Source organism: Schistocerca gregaria, unplaced genomic scaffold (assembly GCF_023897955.1).
Source record: "Schistocerca gregaria isolate iqSchGreg1 unplaced genomic scaffold, iqSchGreg1.2 ptg000240l, whole genome shotgun sequence".
Taxonomy (NCBI): domain Eukaryota; kingdom Metazoa; phylum Arthropoda; class Insecta; order Orthoptera; family Acrididae; genus Schistocerca; species Schistocerca gregaria.
The window spans coordinates 2400139-2426433 of record NW_026061752.1 but is presented as its reverse complement, the minus strand read 5'-3'; the positions used below and the strand labels follow the sequence as shown (position 1 = coordinate 2426433).

General features: G+C 26.9%; 1 long non-coding RNA gene across 1 annotated transcript; it reads right to left on the bottom strand.

Moving 5' to 3' along the window:
* Positions 1-26295, bottom strand: LOC126305066 (uncharacterized). Its single transcript, XR_007553306.1, has 2 exons — positions 25214-26295; positions 1-87 (listed from the first exon to the last, which is right to left on the bottom strand). It is a non-coding gene; the product is annotated as an uncharacterized LOC126305066 (long non-coding RNA).

Below are 26295 nucleotides of genomic sequence, written 5' to 3'. Positions count from 1 at the left end.
TTTATTCCTTAATTAATTTATCTCATGCGTTTGCGACATGGACATTAATTAAGAAATATGTGAAGTAAATAATTGTTAAGATTTGACCTGTTATAATATATGGTTCTTCAACAGGTCGTTTACCAATTCACGTTAGTAAGCATACAACAACTACTATAATTCAGAATAAAATTTGATTAATAGGGTAAAATTGAATGCCTCGGAATGGTGTTTTATTATAAAATGGTAAAATTATTAAGATTCTAATTGATAAAAATAATGCAATAACACCTACTAACTTATTAGGGATAGATCGTAGAATTGCATATGCAAATAGGAAATATCATTCATGTTGAATGTGAACTGGTGTTACTAATGGGTTGGCAGGTACAAAGTTATCTGGATCTCCTAATAGGTAAGGATTAATTAAACATAGTATAATTAATAATGATGTTATTATTACAAATGTAATAGAATCCTTAAAGGTAAAGTATGGATGGAATGGAATTTTTTCAATATCTCCATTTAGTCCAAGAGGATTATTAGATCCTGTTTGGTGAAGAAAAAATAAATGAATTGCTGCTATAGCAGCAATAATAAATAGTAATACAAAATGGAATGTGAAGAATCGATTTAATGTTGCATAATCAACAGCGAATCCTCCTCATACTCATTGGACTAAATCTGTTCCTAAGTATGGGATTGCTGATAATAAATTAGTAATTACTGTTGTACCTCAAAAAGATATTTGGCCTCAGCGTAAGACATATCCTATAAATGCAGTTGCTATAACTAAAAATAAAATCACTGTACCAATTATTCAGGTATGTATATATATATAAGATCCATAGTAAAATCCCCGTCCTACATGTAAGTAAATACAAATAAAAAATATAGATGCTCCATTTGCGTGTAAGGTTCGGATAATTCAACCATTATTTACGTCTCGGCAGATGTGTACTACACTACTGAATGCTATTTCAATATTTGATGTATAATGTATAGCTAAAAATAGTCCAGTTACGATTTGAATTACCAAACATAACCCTAATAGGGATCCAAAATTTCATCAAAATGAAATATTTGTTGGGGCAGGTAAGTCAATTAAAGAGTTATTAATAATTTTAATTAAAGGATGTCTTAATCGTAAGGGTTTATTCATTAGTAATTATCTTATTTTACGAATAGGTCCCTGATTAATATTGGTGATTTTAACAACTGCTAGTAGTGCTAAAAATAAATAAATTATAATTATTATTGTAATAATGAATGTTGGTCTATTATATAATTTTTCTAAAGATATTGTTATTTCTTGATAATTGATTGAATTATCAATATTTATAGTTTCGGTGTTTTTGAAAAAGTCTATAAATATAGATATATCTAGAATAATTAATATTAATATGATAAATACTCACATTATTAATGTAATAATTATAGTGATTGATTTAGGCTGAAATATTTCGTTTGATGAAATTCTTGTAATGTAAATAAATAATACTAGTATACCACCAAGAAATGTTAAAAATAAAATATATGATAATCAATATCTTTCTATTATTGTTCCTGTTATTAATCCAACTAGGAAGGTTTGAAGGATAATAAAAAGCATTATTGATATTGGGTGTCTTAATTTAATAAAATTAATATTTATTACATTTGATAATGATATAATTATTATTTTGATCATTTCAGGGGTTAGTTTATTTAAAATACCGGTTTTGGGGACCGATGATGGAAGCTTTTCCACCTCTGAAGTTTTAAAAGTGGGGGCTGGACTTATTTCCGGTTTACAAGACCGGCGTTTTTTTTAAACTATTAAAACTAATGTTTATATTCTCTATTTTTACTTCTTTATTGATTTATTTTGCTGGTGTTTATGTTTTTTCTTCTAAACGTAAACATTTATTAATGGTTCTTTTGAGATTAGAATATATTGTTCTTTCTTTATTTATGTTAGTTATTGTTTTTCTTATTGAGTTTGATTATGATTATTTTTTTCCTGTTATTTTTTTAGTTTTTTCTGTTTGTGAGGGTGCTTTAGGTCTTTCTATTTTAGTTTCAATAATTCGTTCTCATGGTAATGATTTTTTTAATTCTTTTGGTTTATCTTTATGTTAAAGTATTTATTTATAACTATTTTTTGATCCCTCTTTGTTTATTAAATAATTGTTGATGGTTGGTTCATTCTTTAATGTTTCTGTCGGGTTTTGTTTTTATAATTTGTGTTTATTCATATGCTGATTTGAATATAATTAGATATTATTTTGGTATTGATTATTTTTCTTTTAGTTTAATTTTACTTAGTTTTTGGATTTGTTCTTTAATAATCACTGCTAGAGGTTCAGTTTATTTAAGTTCATATCATTCTAATTTTTTTGTTTTTATGGTTTTGATTTTAATAATTATGCTTTATTGTTCATTTGCTAGATTAAGTCTTCTTTCTTTTTATATTTTTTTTGAGGCTAGATTAGTTCCTACTTTACTTTTAATTTTGGGTTGGGGTTATCAACCTGAGCGTTTGCAGGCTGGTCTTTATTTAATTTTTTATACTTTGGTTGCTAGATTACCTTTATTATTAGTTTTATTTAAGGTTTATGATTTTTCTAATACTTTATATTTTCCTTTATTGGTTGATTTTGGTTCTTATTATTTTATGTTTTATGTATTTATAATTTTGGCTTTTTTAGTTAAGATACCTATGTTTTTGGTCCATTTATGACTTCCTAAGGTTCATGTAGAGGCCCCTATTTCAGGTAGAATAATTCTTGCTGGTGTTTTATTAAAGTTAGGTGGTTATGGTATTTTTCGTGTTATAAAGGTTATTTCTTATTTGGGTTTAAAGTTTAATTATTTTTGATTGTCTTTAGGTTTATCTGGGGGTGTTATTGTAAGATTTATTTGTTTTCGTCAGGTTGATTTAAAGTCTTTAATTGCATATTCTTCTGTTGCTCATATAAGAATGGTTATTGGTGGATTGATGACTATGAATTGATGAGGTTGTGTAGGTTCCCTTTCTCTAATGGTTGGTCATGGTTTATGTTCTTCTGGTTTATTTTGTTTATCTAATATTATTTATGAACGTTTAGGTAGACGAAGATTATTAATTAACAAGGGTATAATTAATTTGATGCCAAGAATGGCTTTATGATGATTTCTTTTAAGATCATCAAATATGGCTGCTCCTCCTTCTTTAAATTTGGTAGGTGAAATTAGATTATTAAATAGAATTATATCTTGATCTTCTTTTAGATTCTTTGCTTTGATTTTTTTATCTTTTTTTAGAGCTGTTTATACTTTGTATATATATTCTTATTCTCAGCATGGGAATTATTATTCTGGTGTTTATACTTGTTCTCTTGGTTATTTTCGTGAATATCATCTTTTACTTTTACATTGATTGCCTTTAAATATTCTCTGTTTAAAGGGTGAATATTTCTTTGTTTAGTTTGCTTAAGTATTTTAATTAAAAATATTGTTTTGTGGAATCAATGATATGAAGTTTTTCATCTTAGGCCGTGAATTTATTTTCTATTTGTTCTTTGAGTTTTTTTTCTTTGTTTATTTCGAGAACTATAATTTTTATTTTAGGTATTTATTATTTAATAATTGATTATAGAGTTTTTGTTGAGTGAGAGCTTTTCAATTTAAATGGTTCTATAGTTGTTATAACTTTAATTTTGGATTGAATATCTCTTATTTTTATATCTTTTGTTATATATATTTCTTCTTTGGTTATTTATTATAGAGAGGATTATATATCTGGTGAAAAGAATATAAATCGTTTTATTATTATTGTTTTAATATTTATTCTTTCTATAGGTTTTTTAATTATTAGTCCTAATTTAATTAGAATTTTATTAGGTTGAGATGGTTTAGGTTTAGTTTCTTATTGTTTAGTTATTTATTATCAAAATGTAAAATCTTATAGTGCTGTTATATTAACTGCACTTTCTAATCGTATTGGTGATGTTGCTATTTTAATTTCTATTGCATGAATGTTAAATTTTGGTGGTTGAAATTATATTTATTATTATGATTTTATTTCTAATTCTTTTGAAATAAAGCTCATTACTATATTAATTGTTTTAGCAGCTATAACTAAGAGAGCTCAGGTTCCTTTCTCTTCATGACTTCCTGCTGCTATAGCAGCTCCTACTCCTGTTTCTGCTTTAGTTCATTCTTCTACTGCTGGTGTTTATTTATTAATTCGTTTTAGACCAATATTGGATACTTATAATTGTGGTTGATTTTTACTTTTAATTGGTTGTATAACTATATTTATGGCTGGATTGGGCGCTAATTTTGAGTTTGATTTAAAGAGGATTATTGCTCTTTCTACTTTAAGACAACTTGGTTTAATAATAAGAATTTTGGCTATAGGTTATCCAAAGCTTGCATTTTTTCATTTATTGGCTCATGCTTTATTTAAGGCATTATTATTTATATGTGCAGGTTCAATAATTCATAATTTGAAGGATTCTCAGGATATTCGTTTTATAGGATCAATTGTTAATTTCATACCTTTAACTTCAGTTTGTTTTAATGTTTCTAGTTTATCTTTGTGTGGAATACCTTTTTTAGCGGGATTTTATTCAAAGGATTTAATTCTTGAGATGGTTTGTTTAAGATGAATTAATTGTTTAATTTTTTTTCTTTATTTTTTTTCTACTGGTTTAACTGCTTCTTATTCTTTTCGTTTGTTTTATTATTCAATATCTGGTGATAATAATTTTTATTCTAGATTTTCTTTTGATGATAAGGGTTATTATATTTCATTTGGAATAATTGGTCTATTGTTTGTTGCTGTTTTTGGTGGTAGTCTTTTATCTTGATTAATTTTTCCTATTCCTCATGTGATTGCTTTACCTTATTATTTAAAGTTTTTAACTATTACAGTTGTTATTTTAGGTGCTTATTTAGGTTATCTTATTTCTAATTTTGATTTTTCTCATAATTTATTTTCTTTAAGTATACTTTCTTTTGTTAGATTTGCTGGTTCTATATGATTTATACCTTTTCTTTCAACTAAGTTTATTAGATATATTCCTTTAAAAATAGGTTATTATTCATCTAAGTCATTTGATTATGGTTGAGGTGAATTACTTGGTGGTCAAGGTTTATATAGATTATTTATTTATTTAATTGGTTATATTCAAGGTTGATATGATTCTAATTTCAAGATTTATCTTTTAACTTTTATTTTTTGAATATTTATTTTGGTAATATTGTTTTTCGTTTACTTAAATAGCTTATAATTAGAGCGTGACACTGAAGATGTTAAGGAAGTATTTTTACTTTTAAGTATTTATAAATATAGATATATTATTTTTACAGTGAAAATGTAATGTTTTATTTAAACTATATAAATTTTAGAAATGTTAACGGAGTTTAACCGCTAATATAAAAAGTTAGCAGCTTTCATATTGGCTTTACATTTCCTTAATTGGAACTATTATAGTTCAATTATATTATTAACAGTAATACGCCTCTTTTTGGCTTCAATTAATAAGAATAAGGGTAGTACATACCAATCTTCCAGGTCGAAACTGACTGCAATATTTCGCTTCTTATTCTATTTAAGGTTGATTGATAATATCAATACTTTTTGAATGCAACCCAAATGTTATATTTAACTACAACCCTTTATTCTGCTCATTGTAATGCTCCTTGGTTTCATTCATGGTATAGTCCTCCTAATAGAACTAGAATAAAAAATATTGTTGATACTGTTCAGATTATAATGTCTGAAGTTTTAAAAATAATTACAATTGGTAGAATTAGTGCAATTTCTACATCAAAAATTAAAAAGATTACTGCGATTAGGAAGAATCGTATTGAGAATGGTATTCGTGTTGATCTTTTTGGATCAAACCCACATTCAAATGGTCATCTTTTTTCTCGATCATTAATTAATTTTTTTGATAGTGTTGTTGCCAGGATTATAACAATTATTGGAATAATAAATCTAATGAAAACTCTTGTTGATAGAATTAGAATTGTTTTTCTTGATTTATATCAAGCTTTCTGATTGGAAGTCAAATGTACTATTTATACTAGAAAAACAATTATCTACCTCATCAATAAATAGAGATATATAAGAATAATCATACTACGTCTACGAAGTGTCAGTATCATGCTGCTGCTTCAAATCCAAAGTGATGTCTTGGTGAAAATTGATTTATTGAGTGTCGAAGTAGACATGTTGATAAAAAGATTGTTCCAATAATTACGTGTAAACCATGGAATCCTGTTGCAACAAAGAATGTTGATCCATAAACTGCATCTGCAATGGTAAAAGGTGCTTCTCAATATTCATATGCTTGAAGTATTGTAAAGTATAGTCCTAATAACACTGTGAAGAATAATCCTTGTAGTGCTTGAGTATGATTAGATTCCATTAAACTATGATGTGCTCATGTTACTGTTACTCCTGATGCTAAAAGAATAGCTGTATTAAGTAATGGAATTTGTATAGGGTTAAAGGGTTGAATTCCTATTGGAGGTCATAGTATTCCTAGTTCAATTGTTGGTGCTAATCTTCTTCTAAAGAATGCTCAAAAAAGAGAAACGAAAAATAATACCTCTGATGCAATAAATAAAATTATTCCTCATCGTAATCCAATTGATACAAATCCTGTATGTAATCCTTGATATGTTCCTTCTCGTACTACATCTCGTCATCATTGAATTATAGTTAGTAGGGTAATTCCAAATCCAATTATGAATAAGTTAATATTAAATAGGTGGAATCATTTTGCTAGTCCTGATACTAGGACTATTGCTCCAATTGCTCCTGTTAATGGTCAAGGTCTATAGTCTACTAAGTGGAATGGGTGGTTTGAGTGAGTTGTTAACATAGGTTTAATATACTTCTCTAGAATATAGAGTTCTTAGAATTGAGAAAACATAGGCTTGAATGAGGAGGATTCGCTGTTGATAATGCAACATTAAATCGATTCTTCACATTCCATTTTGTATTACCATTTATTATTGCTGCTATAGCAGCAATTCATTTATTTTTTCTTCACCAAACAGGATCTAATAATCCTCTTGGACTAAATGGAGATATTGAAAAAATTCCATTCCATCCATACTTTACCTTTAAGGATTCTATTACATTTGTAATAATAACATCATTATTAATTATACTATGTTTAATTAATCCTTACCTATTAGGAGATCCAGATAACTTTGTACCTGCCAACCCATTAGTAACACCAGTTCACATTCAACCAGAATGATATTTCCTATTTGCATATGCAATTCTACGATCTATCCCTAATAAGTTAGTAGGTGTTATTGCATTATTTTTATCAATTAGAATCTTAATAATTTTACCATTTTATAATAAAACACCATTCCGAGGCATTCAATTTTACCCTATTAATCAAATTTTATTCTGAATTATAGTAGTTGTTGTATGCTTACTAACGTGAATTGGTAAACGACCTGTTGAAGAACCTTATATTATAACAGGTCAAATCTTAACAATTATTTACTTCACATATTTCTTAATTAATGTCCATGTCGCAAACGCATGAGATAAATTAATTAAGGAATAAAGTTAATTAGCTTAGGAAAAGCATATGTTTTGAAAACATAAAATTAGAAGTTTAACTCTTCTATTAACTTTTCTCAAAAAATTTCACTAAACAAATGAGATAAATAAAATCTTTAAACCAACAAAGAAAATAAAAAAATTCAAAGATAAAGGTAAAAAACTTTTTCAAGCTAAGTACATTAATTTATCATAACGGAACCGTGGTAATGTTCCACGAACCCAAATAAAACCAAAAGATATAATAGCAAGCTTAATAAAAAATATAAAAGAATAAAAATCACCGCCCAAAAAAATTAAAGCCAATAACATTCTTATGAAGACAATTCTAGTATATTCAGCTAAAAAAATGAAAGTAAAACCACCTGCACCATACTCAATATTAAATCCTGAAACTAACTCAGATTCCCCTTCAGCAAAATCAAAAGGAGTACGATTAGTTTCAGCTAAGCAAGAAGCAAAACAAGCTAAAGCTAAAGGAAAAGAAATAATAATAAATCAACAATAAAGCTGATAGTTTATAAAATCAAACATATTAAAACTACCAATTAAAATAATTAAAGACAATAAAATTAAAGCTAAACTAACTTCATAAGAAATTGTTTGAGCAACAGAACGAAGAGAACCTAATAATGAATAATTTGAATTAGAAGATCAACCAGCAATTATAACAGTATAAACACCTAATCTAGTACAACATAAAAAAAATAAAAATCCATAAGAAAAAGAACACATATAAGTTAAATAAGGAAAAATTACTCAAACGGCTAAAGAAATCATTAAATTAAAAACAGGGGAAAAATAATAAAGTAGGTAATTAGATATAATAGGAATTGGCTGCTCCTTACAAATTAACTTAATAGCATCTCTAAATGGCTGAGGAATTCCAACAAAACCTACCTTATTTGGACCCTTTCGAATCTGAATATAACCTAAAACCTTACGCTCTAGTAAAGTTAAAAAGGCAACACTAATTAAAACACAAATAACCAATAAAAGAAAATTCAAAATAAATATAAATAAATCATAAAGTATCAATACTATTTGTAGAAAAAATCTACATAAATGAATTCTAAATTCAACACATTAATCTGTCAAAATAGTAAATAAATTAATATTAATCAATATAACAAAAAATATTTTAACCATATGGTCCTTTCGTACTAATATGGATTAACAATCTTAGGATAGAAACCGACCTGGCTCACGCCGGTCTCAACTCAGATCATGTAAGAATTTAAAGGTCGAACAGACCTAATCATTGGGCTCCTGCACCCAAAATTTTTCTTAATCCAACATCGAGGTCGCAATCTGCTTTGTCGATATGAGCTCTCAAAAACAATTACGCTGTTATCCCTAAGGTAACTTAATCTTATGATCATAAATTATGGATCAAAATAACAAACATAAATAAATGATATAATAATGAAGAGTTTATCTATTCTTCATGTCACCCCAACAAAACATCATCATTAAATATAGAAAGACAAACAAAAAACTATATAAAAGTAAAATGTCAAGCTCTATAGGGTCTTCTCGTCCTAAAGAAGAATTTAAGCCTTTTGACTCAAAAGTTAAATTCAAAAATTTATTAAGAGACAGTTGATTTCTCGTCAAGCCATTCATTCCAGCCACTAATTAAGAGACTAATGATTATGCTACCTTTGCACAGTCAAAATACTGCGGCTCTTTAAAAATACGCTCAGTGAGCAGGCCAGACCTCAAAATATAAACAAGAGGACATGTTTTTGATAAACAGGCGGAAATCTATTTTGCCTAGTTCCTTATAATAAGTTCACAAGGTTAAAATTTCATACAAATAAATATACTAATTCTATCATTATTACAAAAATTTTAAAATTAAATTAATAATCTTAATAAAAAACCTAAAATATTTATAAAATCAAAATAAAAAATAATGAACTAAAACGTAATCTTAAAGATAGCTGGTTTAAAGCTTACTATTATATTTCTATAAAATAAATTATAGGTTATTAACTTCAAAGCTTATCCCTTAAAGAATAAATAAGTTAATATTTTTACTTAAAAAATTAAATAAAAACAAATAACTTTAAAAAATTAAATTTTTTCTTTAGAAACTAGATATCTTGGGAAACGATTAACATCTCATTTCTATAAATAATTTAATAATAATTATGATACATTAACTATAAATTATTTATAAATCAACCCAAATCGAGACAAGTAAAATAAATACTAAAATTTTGAAAACCCTGATACAAAAGGTACAATAAATAAAATCTACTTAAAAAAATTTAAAATAATATTTCATAAAACACTTACATTACCAATAAACTATAATTTAAAAAATCAATTCTATAAAATATACTAAGACAAAAATACAATAAAATTATTTATATTAAATAATTAAATAAACAAAAAATAAATATAATAAAATAAATAATCAAGATATCCTGATTTGCACAGAAAAATTTTCAGTGTAAATGAAACACTTTACTAATAAGTTATATCTTGAAACTCTTCCTAGATACACTTTCCAGTACATCTACTATGTTACGACTTATCTCATCTAAATTGAAGCTACTTTAAAATAAAATAGAATATTCAATAATGAGAGTGACGGGCGATGTGTACACATCTCAGAGCCAATATCAGTTACATTAAATAAATTAAATTACTATGAAATCCACCTTCATTAACAGTATTTCACTATCAAATCCGTTATAAACAAAAATCTATTGTAACCCACCTCCTCTTAACTATAAGCTGCACCTTGACCTGAAATATTTTATAATTATAAATCTTGAGAATTATAACTCTAAAAAGATTCTCTGATAACGGAGATATACAAACAAATAAATTAAGTAGAGTAAATCGTGTATTATCAATCATGGGGTAGGTTCCTCTGAATGGAATGAGATACCGCCAAATTCTTTGGGTTTAAAGACCTTAACTAATAGTACCCTGGTAAATATAATTAACATTTAAAATAATAGGGTATCTAATCCTAGTTTATTATTTAAATTTCACAGATTCATAAAAAGGGCCACAAATAAATTTTAACATTTCACCTTACAAATTTATATTTCAACCCTAATAATATAAACAACTGTTTTAACCAATAATATTCACTTGTATCAATCGTATAACCGCGGCTGCTGGCACGAATTATGCCGATACTAAATCAATAGCTAAATCCAAAATCACTTGATAATTAAATCAAATTACTGCAAAAAGATCATTTAGTCTAACAAAACTTACATATAATACAAAGAAAAAGTGAATAAACAAGCAAGAAGAAAACTTTTAAAAATAAAAAATAAGAAAATTTTAAATCTATTAATTCAGGAAAAAATAAAAGATTCAAATATTTAAAGAAAAAAAAAGAAAAAAACCACAAACATTAACAAAAAAAAAGAAACGCCCCTATGTATGACCACAACAACTTCTCTACTATATATAATTAAAGATTAATATGGAACATGTATAGCAATAAATGTATTATATTCTTTCTTATTTAATCTTTCTTTTCACTAATAAATAAAGAAAGATTAAATAATATAATAAATATATTTTATACAATTATGTAATTTAATATAATATGTTATTAATATGAATTCTTTTTTTTATATTAAGTTAACTTTCATATATATTAGTTAAATAATCTAATTATAGATAATTTACATAATTATATTATTATAATTAATATAATTATTTATATTAATTATAATATTTTATATTTAAATTAATAATTTTATTTATTATATCCAATTATAATAATATTAAATATTAAATTCCATATTATTATATATATTATATTATAATAACCAATTTTAAGCTAAAAACATAAGTAGCTATAATCCTAGGTAAATAATTGCATTAAAATAATCAATTGATAATGGTAAGATGAACTTATAATTCTTTAATTTCAATTAAATGTAATATATTAATATAAATTATTTATTATATATATATATATATATAAAATAAAATGAGCAGGATAAATTAATCCTAATTAAACAAAATAATACATAAAAGAATTTCAAAAAAAAACTTTCAATTTATATATTAAATAAATGAAGTGCCTGATTAAAGGGTTACCTTGATAGGGTAAATAAAGTAAATAAAATTACCTTCATTAAAATTACATAAGATTGAATTAAACTACCTCCTTTAGTATCAAAAACTAACGTGCATCATACACCTTAATGTAAAAAGGTAAGCTAAACAAGCTAATGGGTTCATACCCCATTTATAGAGGTATCAATCCTCTCCTTTTTAATGACCAACAACTCTACAAAACTTCTCTTCCTATCAACATTAATGATAGGAACGATCCTGTCCATTTCATCAAATTCCTGATTTGGGGTTTGAATAGGACTTGAGATCAACTTACTTTCATTTATTCCGCTCCTAACAAGAAATAAAAATATAATAATAAATGAATAATCAATTAAATATTTTATTGTCCAAGCAATAGCATCGACAATATTATTATTTTCAATTTTGCTGATTCAAATAAAATATCCCATGGGATGGGAAACAGAATTTATCCCATCAATAATAATTAGATCTAGACTATTATTAAAGATTGGAGCTGCACCTTTCCATTTCTGATTTCCAGAAGTTATAGGAGCATCAAGATGAAATAATTGTTTAACATTAATAACATGACAAAAATCGCCCCAATAATGGTCTTATCTTATTGTATTCAATTAAGAACTTTTATTTGAACAATTATTATCTTAAGAATTATTATTGGGGCAATAGGAGGTTTAAATCAAACATCCTTACGACAACTTTTAGCATATTCATCAATCAGACATCTAGGTTGAATAATTAGATCATTAACAGTCAGAGAAAACATCTGAGAACTATACTTCATTATTTACTCACTATTAAGATTAATTATAGTTTTTTTATTTAAGCAAATAAATTTATTTGTAATACAATCATTAATAGAAAACAATATAACAACTATTATAACTATTATAGTTGTATTAACTACAATTACACTCTACTACTATATACGTATTAGATTCTCAGCTCTAATTATATCATACACAGAAAATTCGTGATCTATAAAGATAAAGTCCCAAAAATCAAGAATCATTCTTCCTATAACAGTAATAATTTCAACAATAGGATTGATTTCAACATCAACCTTAATTTCATTATACTAAGGACTTAAGTTAATCAAACTAATAACCTTCATAGTTATAATTAAAAGAATAATCTTTTAGGCCTTAGGAAAATTTTACACCTCTAGAATCATAATTGAATATAAGACCTAAATATGATAAGAGAGAAAACATCTCATAAGTAGATTTACAGTCTACCACCTAAAATTCAGCCATCTTACCACAAAAATGATTATTCTCAACAAACCATAAGGACATTGGTACTTTATACTTCATATTTGGAGCATGAGCAGGAATAGTAGGAACATCAATAAGAATACTTATTCGTGCTGAACTTGGCCAACCCGGATCTCTAATTGGGGATGACCAGATTTATAATGTTATTATTACAGCTCACGCATTCGAAATAATTTTCTTTATAGTAATACCTATTATAATTGGTGGATTTGGTAATTGACTTGTTCCACTAATAATTGGTGCACCAGATATAGCATTTCCACGAATAAATAATATAAGTTTTTGATTACTACCACCTTCACTAACCCTTCTTCTTACATCTTCTATAGTAGATAATGGTGCTGGTACAGGATGAACAGTTTACCCTCCTCTAGCAGGAGCTATTGCACACGGGGGTGCATCTGTAGATCTAGCTATTTTTTCACTGCACTTAGCAGGTGTATCATCTATTCTTGGTGCAGTGAATTTCATTACAACAGCAATTAATATACGATCAGAAAGTATAACTTTAGATCAAACACCCTTATTTGTATGATCTGTAGCTATTACAGCATTACTTCTCCTTCTATCACTTCCAGTTTTAGCAGGAGCTATTACTATATTATTAACAGATCGAAATTTAAATACATCATTCTTTGACCCTGCAGGAGGGGGTGACCCAATTCTATATCAACATCTATTTTGATTCTTTGGACACCCAGAAGTTTATATTTTAATTCTACCGGGGTTCGGAATTATTTCCCATATTGTATTTCAAGAAAGAGGAAAAATTGAATCATTTGGAACATTAGGTATAATTTATGCTATACTATCAATTGGACTAATAGGATTTATTGTATGAGCACATCATATATTTACAGTAGGAGTGGATGTTGACACACGAGCATATTTTACATCAGCAACAATAATTATTGCTGTACCTACAGGAATTAAGGTATTTAGATGATTAGCTACATTATATGGAACTAAATTCAAGTTCAATCCACCATTATTATGAGCTCTAGGATTTATTTTCCTATTTACAATTGGTGGATTAACAGGATTAGTATTAGCAAATTCATCACTTGATATTGTATTACATGATACATATTATGTAGTAGCCCACTTTCATTATGTATTATCTATAGGAGCAGTATTTGCAATTATAGGAGGTGTCATTCAATGATATCCACTATTTACAGGATTAACTATAAATAATACATGATTAAAAATCCAATTTACAATTATATTCATTGGAGTAAATTTAACATTCTTTCCTCAACACTTCCTAGGATTAGCAGGAATACCTCGACGATACTCTGACTACCCAGACGCATATACATCATGAAACGTAGTATCAAGAATTGGGTCTACAATTTCTATTGTAGGAATCATTATATTCATTGTAATTATATGAGAAAGAATGATTACAAACCGAGCAATTATATTTAGAGCTAACATAAGAAGATCAACAGAATGACTACAAAATAACCCTCCTGCAGAACATAGTTACTCAGAATTACCATTAATCTCTAGATTCTAATATGGCAGATTAGTGCAGTAGATTTAAGCTCTACAAATAAAGGTTTGACCTTTTATTAGAAAATATTTATTAATGGCAACATGATCAAATTTATCTCTTCAAGATGGAGCTTCACCATTAATGGAGCAATTATCATTCTTTCATGATCATACTATGGTCGTATTATTATTAATTACAGTAATTGTAGGTTATGCCCTAAGTTATATAATATTTATTGCCTATACTAACCGTAATATACTTCGTGGACATTTAATTGAAACAATCTGAACAGCTTTACCAGCAATTACATTAATTTTTATTGCCCTTCCATCATTACGACTATTATATTTACTTGATGATTCAGTAGATGCAATAATTACAATTAAAACCATTGGACGACAATGATATTGAAGATATGAATATTCAGACTTCATAGACGTAGAATTTGACACTTATATAACACCAGAACAAGACCTAGAAAATGATGGATTCCGACTACTAGATGTAGATAACCGAACAATCCTACCAATAAATACAGAAGTACGAGTATTAACAAGAGCATCAGATGTTCTACACTCATGAGCAGTTCCTGCATTAGGGGTTAAAATTGATGCAACGCCAGGTCGGTTAAATCAAGGAACATTCACAATAAATCGACCTGGATTATTCTTTGGACAATGCTCAGAAATCTGTGGAGCAAACCACAGATTTATACCAATTGTAATTGAAAGAACTTCAGTAAATTTATTTATTAAGTGATTATCTAAGATAATTTAAGGAGTTAGTTAAAATAAATAACATTAGAGTGTCAATCTAAAGTAACTAAAAAAAATTAGTACACCTTGAAATTCATCAGATGACTGAAAGTAAGTAATGGTCTCTTAAACCAAATAATAGTAAATTAACGACTACTTCTGATGGGGAAATTATATCCAAATCCCTCAAATATCCCCTCTTATATGATTCTCACTATTCATTATATTTTCAGCTACATTAATCTTGTTTAATCAAATAAACTTCTTCTCATTTAAACCTAACCTTATTAAAAGAGCAGAAAAAGGAACAATTGAAATAAAAAACTTAAATTGAAAATGATAACAAATCTATTCTCAACATTTGACCCATCAACTAACATCTTTAATTTATCATTAAATTGAACTAGAACATTTCTAGGACTATTATTAATCCCATCACTATTTTGACTTACACCATCACGAATTAACATTATCTGAAATAAACTAAATTTAACCTTACATAATGAATTTAAAACACTTCTTGGACCAAAATCATTTAATGGAACAACATTCATTTTCATCTCAATTTTTATTATAATATTATTTAACAATTTCATAGGATTATTCCCTTATATTTTTACTAGAACAAGACATTTAGCATTAACATTTGCAATTGCCCTACCTATATGGCTAAGATTTATATTATTTGGATGAATTAACCATACTAATCATATATTTACACACCTTGTACCACAAGGTACACCGCCTGCATTAATATCATTTATAGTACTAATTGAAACAATTAGTAATGTTATTCGACCAGGTACATTAGCAGTACGGTTGGCAGCAAATATAATTGCAGGACACTTATTATTAACCTTATTAGGAAACACAGGACCATCTATAGCAATAAACTTAATCTCATTACTAATTATTGGACAAATACTTCTATTAATTCTAGAATCAGCAGTAGCAATAATTCAAGCCTATGTTTTCTCAATTCTAAGAACTCTATATTCTAGAGAAGTATATTAAACCTATGTTAACAACTCACTCAAACCACCCATTCCACTTAGTAGACTATAGACCTTGACCATTAACAGGAGCAATTGGAGCAATAGTCCTAGTATCAGGACTAGCAAAATGATTCCACCTATTTAATATTAACTTATTCATAATTGGATTTGGAATTACCCTACTAACTATAATTCAATGATGACGAGATGTAGTACGAGAAGGAACATATCAAGGATTACATACAGGATTTGTATCAATTGGATTACGATGAGGAATAATTTCATTTATGGCATCAGAGGTATTATTTTTCGTTTCTTTTTTTTGAGCATTCTTTAGAAGAAGATTAGCACCAACAATTGAACTAGGAATACTATGACCTCCAATAGGAATTCAACCCTTTAACCCTATACAAATTCCATTACTTAATACAGCTTTTCTTTTAGCATCAGGAGTAACAGTAACATGAGCACATCATAGTTTAATGGAATCTAATCATACTCAAGCACTACAAGGATTATTCTTCACAGTGTTATTAGGACTATACTTTACAATACTTCAAGCATATGAATATTGAGAAGCACCTTTTACCATTGCAGATGCAGTTTATGGATCAACATTCTTTGTTGCAACAGGATTCCATGGTTTACTCGCAATTATTGGAACAATCTTTTTATCAACATGTCTACTTCGACACTCAATAAATCAATTTTCACCAAGACATCACTTTGGATTTGAAGCAGCAGCATGATACTGACACTTCGTAGACGTAGTATGATTATTCTTATATATCTCTATTTATTGATGAGGTAGATAATTGTTTTTCTAGTATAAATAGTACATTTGACTTCCAATCAGAAAGCTTGATATAAATCAAGAAAAACAATTCTAATTCTATCAACAAGAGTTTTCATTAGATTTATTATTCCAATAATTGTTATAATCCTGGCAACAACACTATCAAAAAAATTAATTAATGATCGAGAAAAAAGATCACCATTTAAATGTGGGTTTGATCCAAAAAGATCAGCACGAATACCATTCTCAATACGATTCTTCCTAATCGCAGTAATCTTTTTAATTTTTGATGTAGAAATTGCACTAATTCTACCAATTGTAATTATTTTTAAAACTTCAGACATTATAATCTGAACAGTATCAACAATATTTTTTATTCTAGTTCTATTAGGAGGACTATACCATGAATGAAACCAAGGAGCATTACAATGAGCAGAATAAAGGGTTGTAGTTAAATATAACATTTGGGTTGCATTCAAAAAGTATTGATATTATCAATCAACCTTAAATAGAATAAGAAGCGAAATATTGCAGTCAGTTTCGACCTGGAAGATTGGTATGTACTACCCTTATTCTTATTAATTGAAGCCAAAAAGAGGCGTATTACTGTTAATAATATAATTGAACTATAATAGTTCCAATTAAGGAAATGTAAAGCCAATATGAAAGCTGCTAACTTTTTATATTAGCGGTTAAACTCCGTTAACATTTCTAAAATTTATATAGTTTAAATAAAACATTACATTTTCACTGTAAAAATAATATATCTATATTTATAAATACTTAAAAGTAAAAATACTTCGTTAACATCTTCAGTGTCACGCTCTAATTATAAGCTATTTAAGTAAACGAAAAACAATATTACCAAAATAAATATTCAAAAAATAAAAGTTAAAAGATAAATCTTGAAATTAGAATCTTATCAACCTTGAATATAACCAATTAAATAAATAAATAATCTATATAAACCTTGACCACCAAGTAATTCACCTCAACCATAATCAAATGACTTAGATGAATAATAACCTATTTTTAAAGGAATATATCTAATAAACTTAGTTGAAAGAAAAGGTATAAATCATATAGAACCAGCAAATCTAACAAAAGAAAGTATACTTAAAGAAAATAAATTATGAGAAAAATCAAAATTAGAAATAAGATAACCTAAATAAGCACCTAAAATAACAACTGTAATAGTTAAAAACTTTAAATAATAAGGTAAAGCAATCACATGAGGAATAGGAAAAATTAATCAAGATAAAAGACTACCACCAAAAACAGCAACAAACAATAGACCAATTATTCCAAATGAAATATAATAACCCTTATCATCAAAAGAAAATCTAGAATAAAAATTATTATCACCAGATATTGAATAATAAAACAAACGAAAAGAATAAGAAGCAGTTAAACCAGTAGAAAAAAAATAAAGAAAAAAAATTAAACAATTAATTCATCTTAAACAAACCATCTCAAGAATTAAATCCTTTGAATAAAATCCCGCTAAAAAAGGTATTCCACACAAAGATAAACTAGAAACATTAAAACAAACTGAAGTTAAAGGTATGAAATTAACAATTGATCCTATAAAACGAATATCCTGAGAATCCTTCAAATTATGAATTATTGAACCTGCACATATAAATAATAATGCCTTAAATAAAGCATGAGCCAATAAATGAAAAAATGCAAGCTTTGGATAACCTATAGCCAAAATTCTTATTATTAAACCAAGTTGTCTTAAAGTAGAAAGAGCAATAATCTTCTTTAAATCAAACTCAAAATTAGCGCCCAATCCAGCCATAAATATAGTTATACAACCAATTAAAAGTAAAAATCAACCACAATTATAAGTATCCAATATTGGTCTAAAACGAATTAATAAATAAACACCAGCAGTAACAAGAGTAGAAGAATGAAATAAAGCAGAAACAGGAGTAGGAGCTGCTATAGCAGCAGGAAGTCATGAAGAGAAAGGAATCTGAGCTCTCTTAGTTATAGCTGCTAAAACAATTAATATAGTAATGAGCTTTATTTCAAAAGAATTAGAAATAAAATCATAATAATAAATATAATTTCAACCACCAAAATTTAACATTCATGCAATAGAAATTAAAATAGCAACATCACCAATATGATTAGAAAGTGCAGTTAATATACCAGCACTATAAGATTTTACATTTTGATAAAATTCTAATTAAATTAGGATTAATAATTAAAAAACCTATAGAAAGAATAAATATTAAAACAATAATAATAAAACGATTTGTATTCTTTTCACCAGATATATAATCCTCTCTATAATAAATAACCAAAGAAGAAATATATATAACAAAAGATATAAAAATAAGAGATATTCAATCCAAAATTAAAGTTATAACAACTATAGAACCATTTAAATTGAAAAGCTCTCACTCAACAAAAACTATAATCAATTATTAAATAATAAATACCTAAAATAAAAATTATAGTTCTCGAAATAAACAAAGAAAAAAAACTCAAAGAACAAATAGAAAATAAATTCACGGCCTAAGATGAAAAACTTCATATCATTGATTCCACAAAACAATATTTTTAATTAAAATACTTAAACAAACTAAACAAAGAAATATTCACCCTTTAAACAGAGAATATTTAAAGGCAATCAATGTAAAAGTAAAAGATGATATTCACGAAAATAACCAAGAGAACAAGTATAAACACCAGAATAATAATTCCCATGCTGAGAATAAGAATATATATACAAAGTATAAACAGCTCTAAAAAAAGATAAAAAAATCAAAGCAAAGAATCTAAAAGAAGATCAAGATATAATTCTATTTAATAATCTAATTTCACCTACCAAATTTAAAGAAGGAGGAGCAGCCATATTTGATGATCTTAAAAGAAATCATCATAAAGCCATTCTTGGCATCAAATTAATTATACCCTTGTTAATTAATAATCTTCGTCTACCTAAACGTTCATAAATAATATTAGATAAACAAAATAAACCAGAAGAACATAAACCATGACCAACCATTAGAGAAAGAGAACCTACACAACCTCATCAATTCATAGTCATCAATCCACCAATAACCATTCTTATATGAGCAACAGAAGAATATGCAATTAAAGACTTTAAATCAACCTGACGAAAACAAATAAATCTTACAATAACACCCCCAGATAAACCTAAAGACAATCAAAAATAATTAAACTTTAAACCCAAATAAGAAATAACCTTTATAACACGAAAAATACCATAACCACCTAACTTTAATAAAACACCAGCAAGAATTATTCTACCTGAAATAGGGGCCTCTACATGAGCCTTAGGAAGTCATAAATGAACCAAAAACATAGGTATCTTAACTAAAAAAGCCAAAATTATAAATACATAAAACATAAAATAATAAGAACCAAAATCAACCAATAAAGGAAAATATAAAGTATTAGAAAAATCATAAACCTTAAATAAAACTAATAATAAAGGTAATCTAGCAACCAAAGTATAAAAAATTAAATAAACACCAGCCTGCAAACGCTCAGGTTGATAACCCCAACCCAAAATTAAAAGTAAAGTAGGAACTAATCTAGCCTCAAAAAAAATATAAAAAGAAAGAAGACTTAATCTAGCAAATGAACAATAAAGCATAATTATTAAAATCAAAACCATAAAAACAAAAAAATTAGAATGATATGAACTTAAATAAACTGAACCTCTAGCAGTGATTATTAAAGAACAAATACAAAAACTAAGTAAAATTAAACTAAAAGAAAAATAATCAATACCAAAATAATATCTAATTATATTCAAATCAGCATATGAATAAACACAAATTATAAAAACAAAACCCGACAGAAACATTAAAGAATGAACCAACCATCAACAATTATTTAATAAACAAAGAGGGAACAAAAAAATAGTTATAAATAAATACTTTAACATAAAGATAAACCAAAAGAATTAAAAAGATCATTACCATGAGAACGAATTATTGAAACTACATAGGGGCGTTTCTTTTTTTTTTGTTAATGTTTATGGTTTTTTTCTTTTTTTTCTTTAAATATTTGAATCTTTTATTTTTTCCTGAATTAATAGATTTAAAATTTTCTTATTTTTTATTTTTAAAAGTTTTATTCTTGCTTTTTTATTCCCTTTTTCTTTGTATTATATGTAAGTTTTGTTAGACTAAATGTTCTTTTTGCAGTAATTTGATTTAATTATCAAGTGATTTTGGATTTAGCAATTGATTTAGTATCGGCATAATTCGTGCCAGCAGCCGCGGTTATACGATTGATACAAGTGAATATTATTGGTTAAAACAGTTGTTTATATTATTAGGGTTGAAATATAAATTTGTAAGGTGAAATGTTAAAATTTATTTGTGGCCCTTTTTATGAATCTGTGAAATTTAAATAATAAACTAGGATTAGATACCCTATTATTTTAAATGTTAATTATATTTACCAGGGTACTATTAGTTAAGGTCTTTAAACCCAAAGAATTTAGCGGTATCTCATTCCATTCAGAGGAACCTACCCCATGATTGAAAATACACGATTTACTCTACTTAATTTATTTGTTTGTATATCTCCGTTATCAGAGAATCTTTTTAGAGTTATAATTCTCAAGATTTATAATTATAAAATATTTCAGGTCAAGGTGCAGCTTAGTTAAGAGGAGGTGGGTTACAATAGATTTTTGTTTATAACGGATTTGATAGTGAAATACTGTTAATGAAGGTGGATTTGATAGTAATTTAATTTATTTAATTTAACTGATATTGGCTCTGAGATGTGTACACATCGCCCGTCGCTCTCATTATTGATTATTCTATTTTATTTTAAAGTAGCTTCAATTTAGATGAGATAAGTCGTAACATAGTAGAAAGTGTATCTAGGAAGAGTTTCAAGATATAACTTATTAGTAAAGTGTTTCATTTACACTGAAAATTTTTCTGTGCAAATCAGGATATCTTGATTATTTATTTTATTATATTTATTTTTTGTTTATTTAATTATTTAATATAAATAATTTTATTGTATTTTTGTCTTAGTATATTTTATAGAATTGATTTTTTAAATTATAGTTTATTGGTAATGTAAGTGTTTTATGAAATATTATTTTAAATTTTTTTAAGTAGATTTTATTTATTGTACCTTTTGTATCAGGGTTTATCAAAATTTTAGTATTTATTTTACTTGTCTCGATTTGGGTTGATTTATAAATAATTTATAGTTAATGTATCATAATTATTATTAAAATATTTATAGAAATGAGATGTTAATCGTTTCCCAAGATATCTAGTTTCTTAAGAAAAAATTTAATTTTTTAAAGTTATTTGTTTTTATTTAATTTTTTAAGTAAAAATATTAACTTATTTATTCTTTAAGGGATAAGCTTTGAAGTTAATAACCTATAATTTATTTTATAGAAATATAATAGTAAGCTTTAAACCAGCTATCTTTAAGATTACGTTTTAGTTCATTATTTTTTATTTTGATTTTATAAATATTTTAGGTTTTTTATTAAGATTATTAATTTAATTTTAAAATTTTTGTAATAATGATAGAATTAGTATATTTATTTGTATGAAATTTTTACCTTGTGAACTTATTATAAGGAACTAGGCAAAATTGATTTCCGCCTGTTTATCAAAAACATGTCCTCTTGTTTATATTTTGAGGTCTGGCCTGCTCACTGAGCGTATTTTTAAAGAGCCGCGGTATTTTGACCGTGCAAAGGTAGCATAATCATTAGTCTCTTAATTAGTGGCTGGAATGAATGGCTTGACGAGAAATCAACTGTCTCTTAATAAATTTTTGAATTTAACTTTTGAGTCAAAAGGCTTAAATTCTTCTTTAGGACGAGAAGACCCTATAGAGTTTGACATTTTACTTTTATATAGTTTTTTGTTTGTCTTTCTATATTTAATGATGATGTTTTGTTGGGGTGACATGAAGAATAGATAAACTCTTCATTATTATATCATTTATTTATGTTTGTTATTTTGATCCATAATTTATGATCATAAGATTAAGTTACCTTAGGGATAACAGCGTAATTGTTTTTGAGAGCTCATATCGACAAAGCAGATTGCGACCTCGATGTTGGATTAAGAAAAATTTTGGGTGCAGCAGCCCAATGATTAGGTCTGTTCGACCTTTAAATTCTTACATGATCTGAGTTCAGACCGGCGTGAGCCAGGTCGGTTTCTATCCTAAGATTGTTAATCCATATTAGTACGAAAGGACCATATGGTTAAAATATTTTTTGTTATATTGATTAATATTAATTTATTTACTATTTTGACAGATTAATGTGTTGAATTTAGAATTCATTTATGTAGATATTTTCTACAAATAGTATTGATACTTTATGATTTATTTATATTTATTTTGAATTTTCTTTTATTGGTTATTTGTGTTTTAATTAGTGTTGCCTTTTTAACTTTATTAGAGCGTAAGGTTTTAGGTTATATTCAGATTCGAAAGGGTCCAAATAAGGTAGGTTTTGTTGGAATTCCTCAGCCATTTAGAGATGCTATTAAGTTAATTTGTAAGGAGCAGCCAATTCCTATTATATCTAATTACCTACTTTATTATTTTTCCCCTGTTTTTAATTTAATGATTTCTTTAGCCGTTTGAGTAATTTTTCCTTATTTAACTTATATGTGTTCTTTTTCTTATGGATTTTTATTTTTTTTATGTTGTACTAGATTAGGTGTTTATACTGTTATAATTGCTGGTTGATCTTCTAATTCAAATTATTCATTATTAGGTTCTCTTCGTTCTGTTGCTCAAACAATTTCTTATGAAGTTAGTTTAGCTTTAATTTTATTGTCTTTAATTACTTTAATTGGTAGTTTTAATATGTTTGATTTTATAAACAATCAGCTTTATTGTTGATTTATTATTATTTCTTTTCCTTTAGCTTTAGCTTGTTTTGCTTCTTGCTTAGCTGAAACTAATCGTACTCCTTTTGATTTTGCTGAAGGGGAATCTGAGTTAGTTTCAGGATTTAATATTGAGACTTTTATCCATTGTGGATGTGGAACACTGCGACTGTGGTGTGAAAAGGTTTTCAGAAATTACTGCAACCAGTCGCCTTTTATGTAGATGTATTTTATTTAACCATGACCGGTTTCGAGCTGCCTAGCAACTCATCATCAGATGGTATATACATTTAGTGCTTTTTTGTACCCATTGTGTGGGTGGCTGAGTATCTGTGGAGATAAATCTTTCTGCAGGTATATATATCTCTTTTAGGACGTATTTTTGAAACCATTGTGTCTTGTTTTTCACAATTTCACAAGTTAAAACTTTCACTAGATGTATATTACTTTTATGAGGCACTGTTGGAAACATATATCTTGTTTTTCGTAAACATCGCTGAACACACTTAGCCACAGATACGAATACAGGATTTACATATTATAAACAAGCTTGTTTATAATATGTAAATCCTGTATTCGTATCTGTGGCTAAGTGTGTTCAGCGATGTTTACGAAAAACAAGATATATGTTTCCAACAGTGCCTCATAAAAGTAATATACATCTAGTGAAAGTTTTAACTTGTGAAATTGTGAAAAACAAGACACAATGGTTTCAAAAATACGTCCTAAAAGAGATATATATACCTGCAGAAAGATTTATCTCCACAGATACTCAGCCACCCACACAATGGGTACAAAAAAGCACTAAATGTATATACCATCTGATGATGAGTTGCTAGGCAGCTCGAAACCGGTCATGGTTAAATAAAATACATCTACATAAAAGGCGACTGGTTGCAGTAATTTCTGAAAACCATTTAATATTGAGTATGGTGCGGGTGGTTTTACTTTAATTTTTTTAGCTGAATATACTAGAATTGTCTTCATAAGAATGTTATTGGCTTTAATTTTTTTGGGCGGTGATTTTTATTCTTTTATATTTTTTATTAAGCTTGCTATTATATCTTTTGGTTTTATTTGGGTTCGTGGAACATTACCACGGTTCCGTTATGATAAATTAATGTACTTAGCTTGAAAAAGTTTTTTACCTTTATCTTTGAATTTTTTTATTTTCTTTGTTGGTTTAAAGATTTTATTTATCTCATTTGTTTAGTGAAATTTTTTGAGAAAAGTTAATAGAAGAGTTAAACTTCTAATTTTATGTTTTCAAAACATATGCTTTTCCTAAGCTAATTTACTTTATTCCTTAATTAATTTATCTCATGCGTTTGCGACATGGACATTAATCAAGAAATATGTGAAGTAAATAATTGTTAAGATTTGACCTGTTATAATATAAGGTTCTTCAACAGGTCGTTTACCAATTCACGTTAGTAAGCATACAACAACTACTATAATTCAGAATAAAATTTGATTAATAGGGTAAAATTGAATGCCTCGGAATGGTGTTTTATTATAAAATGGTAAAATTATTAAGATTCTAATTGATAAAAATAATGCAATAACACCTCCTAACTTATTAGGGATAGATCGTAGAATTGCATATGCAAATAGGAAATATCATTCTGGTTGAATGTGAACTGGTGTTACTAATGGGTTGGCAGGTACAAAGTTATCTGGATCTCCTAATAGGTAAGGATTAATTAAACATAGTATAATTAATAATGATGTTATTATTACAAATGTAATAGAATCCTTAAAGGTAAAGTATGGATGGAATGGAATTTTTTCAATATCTCCATTTAGTCCAAGAGGATTATTAGATCCTGTTTGGTGAAGAAAAATTAAATGAATTGCTGCTATAGCAGCAATAATAAATGGTAATACAAAATGGAATGTGAAGAATCGATTTAATGTTGCATTATCAACAGCGAATCCTCCTCATACTCATTGGACTAAATCTGTTCCTAAGTATGGGATTGCTGATAATAAATTAGTAATTACTGTTGCACCTCAAAAAGATATTTGGCCTCAGGGTAAGACATATCCTATAAATGCAGTTGCTATAACTAAAAATAAAATCACTGTACCAATTATTCAGGTATGTATATATATATAAGATCCATAGTAAATTCCCCGTCCTACATGTAAGTAAATACAAATAAAAAATATAGATGCTCCATTTGCGTGTAAGGTTCGGATAAATCAACCATTATTTACGTCTCGGCAGATGTGTACTACACTACTGAATGCTATTTCAATATTTGATGTATAATGTATAGCTAAAAATAGTCCAGTTACGATTTGAATTACCAAACATAACCCTAATAGGGATCCAAAATTTCATCAAAATGAAATATTTGTTGGGGCAGGTAAGTCAATTAAAGAGTTATTAATAATTTTAATTAAAGGATGTCTTAATCGTAAGGGTTTATTCATTAGTAATTATCTTATTTTACGAATAGGT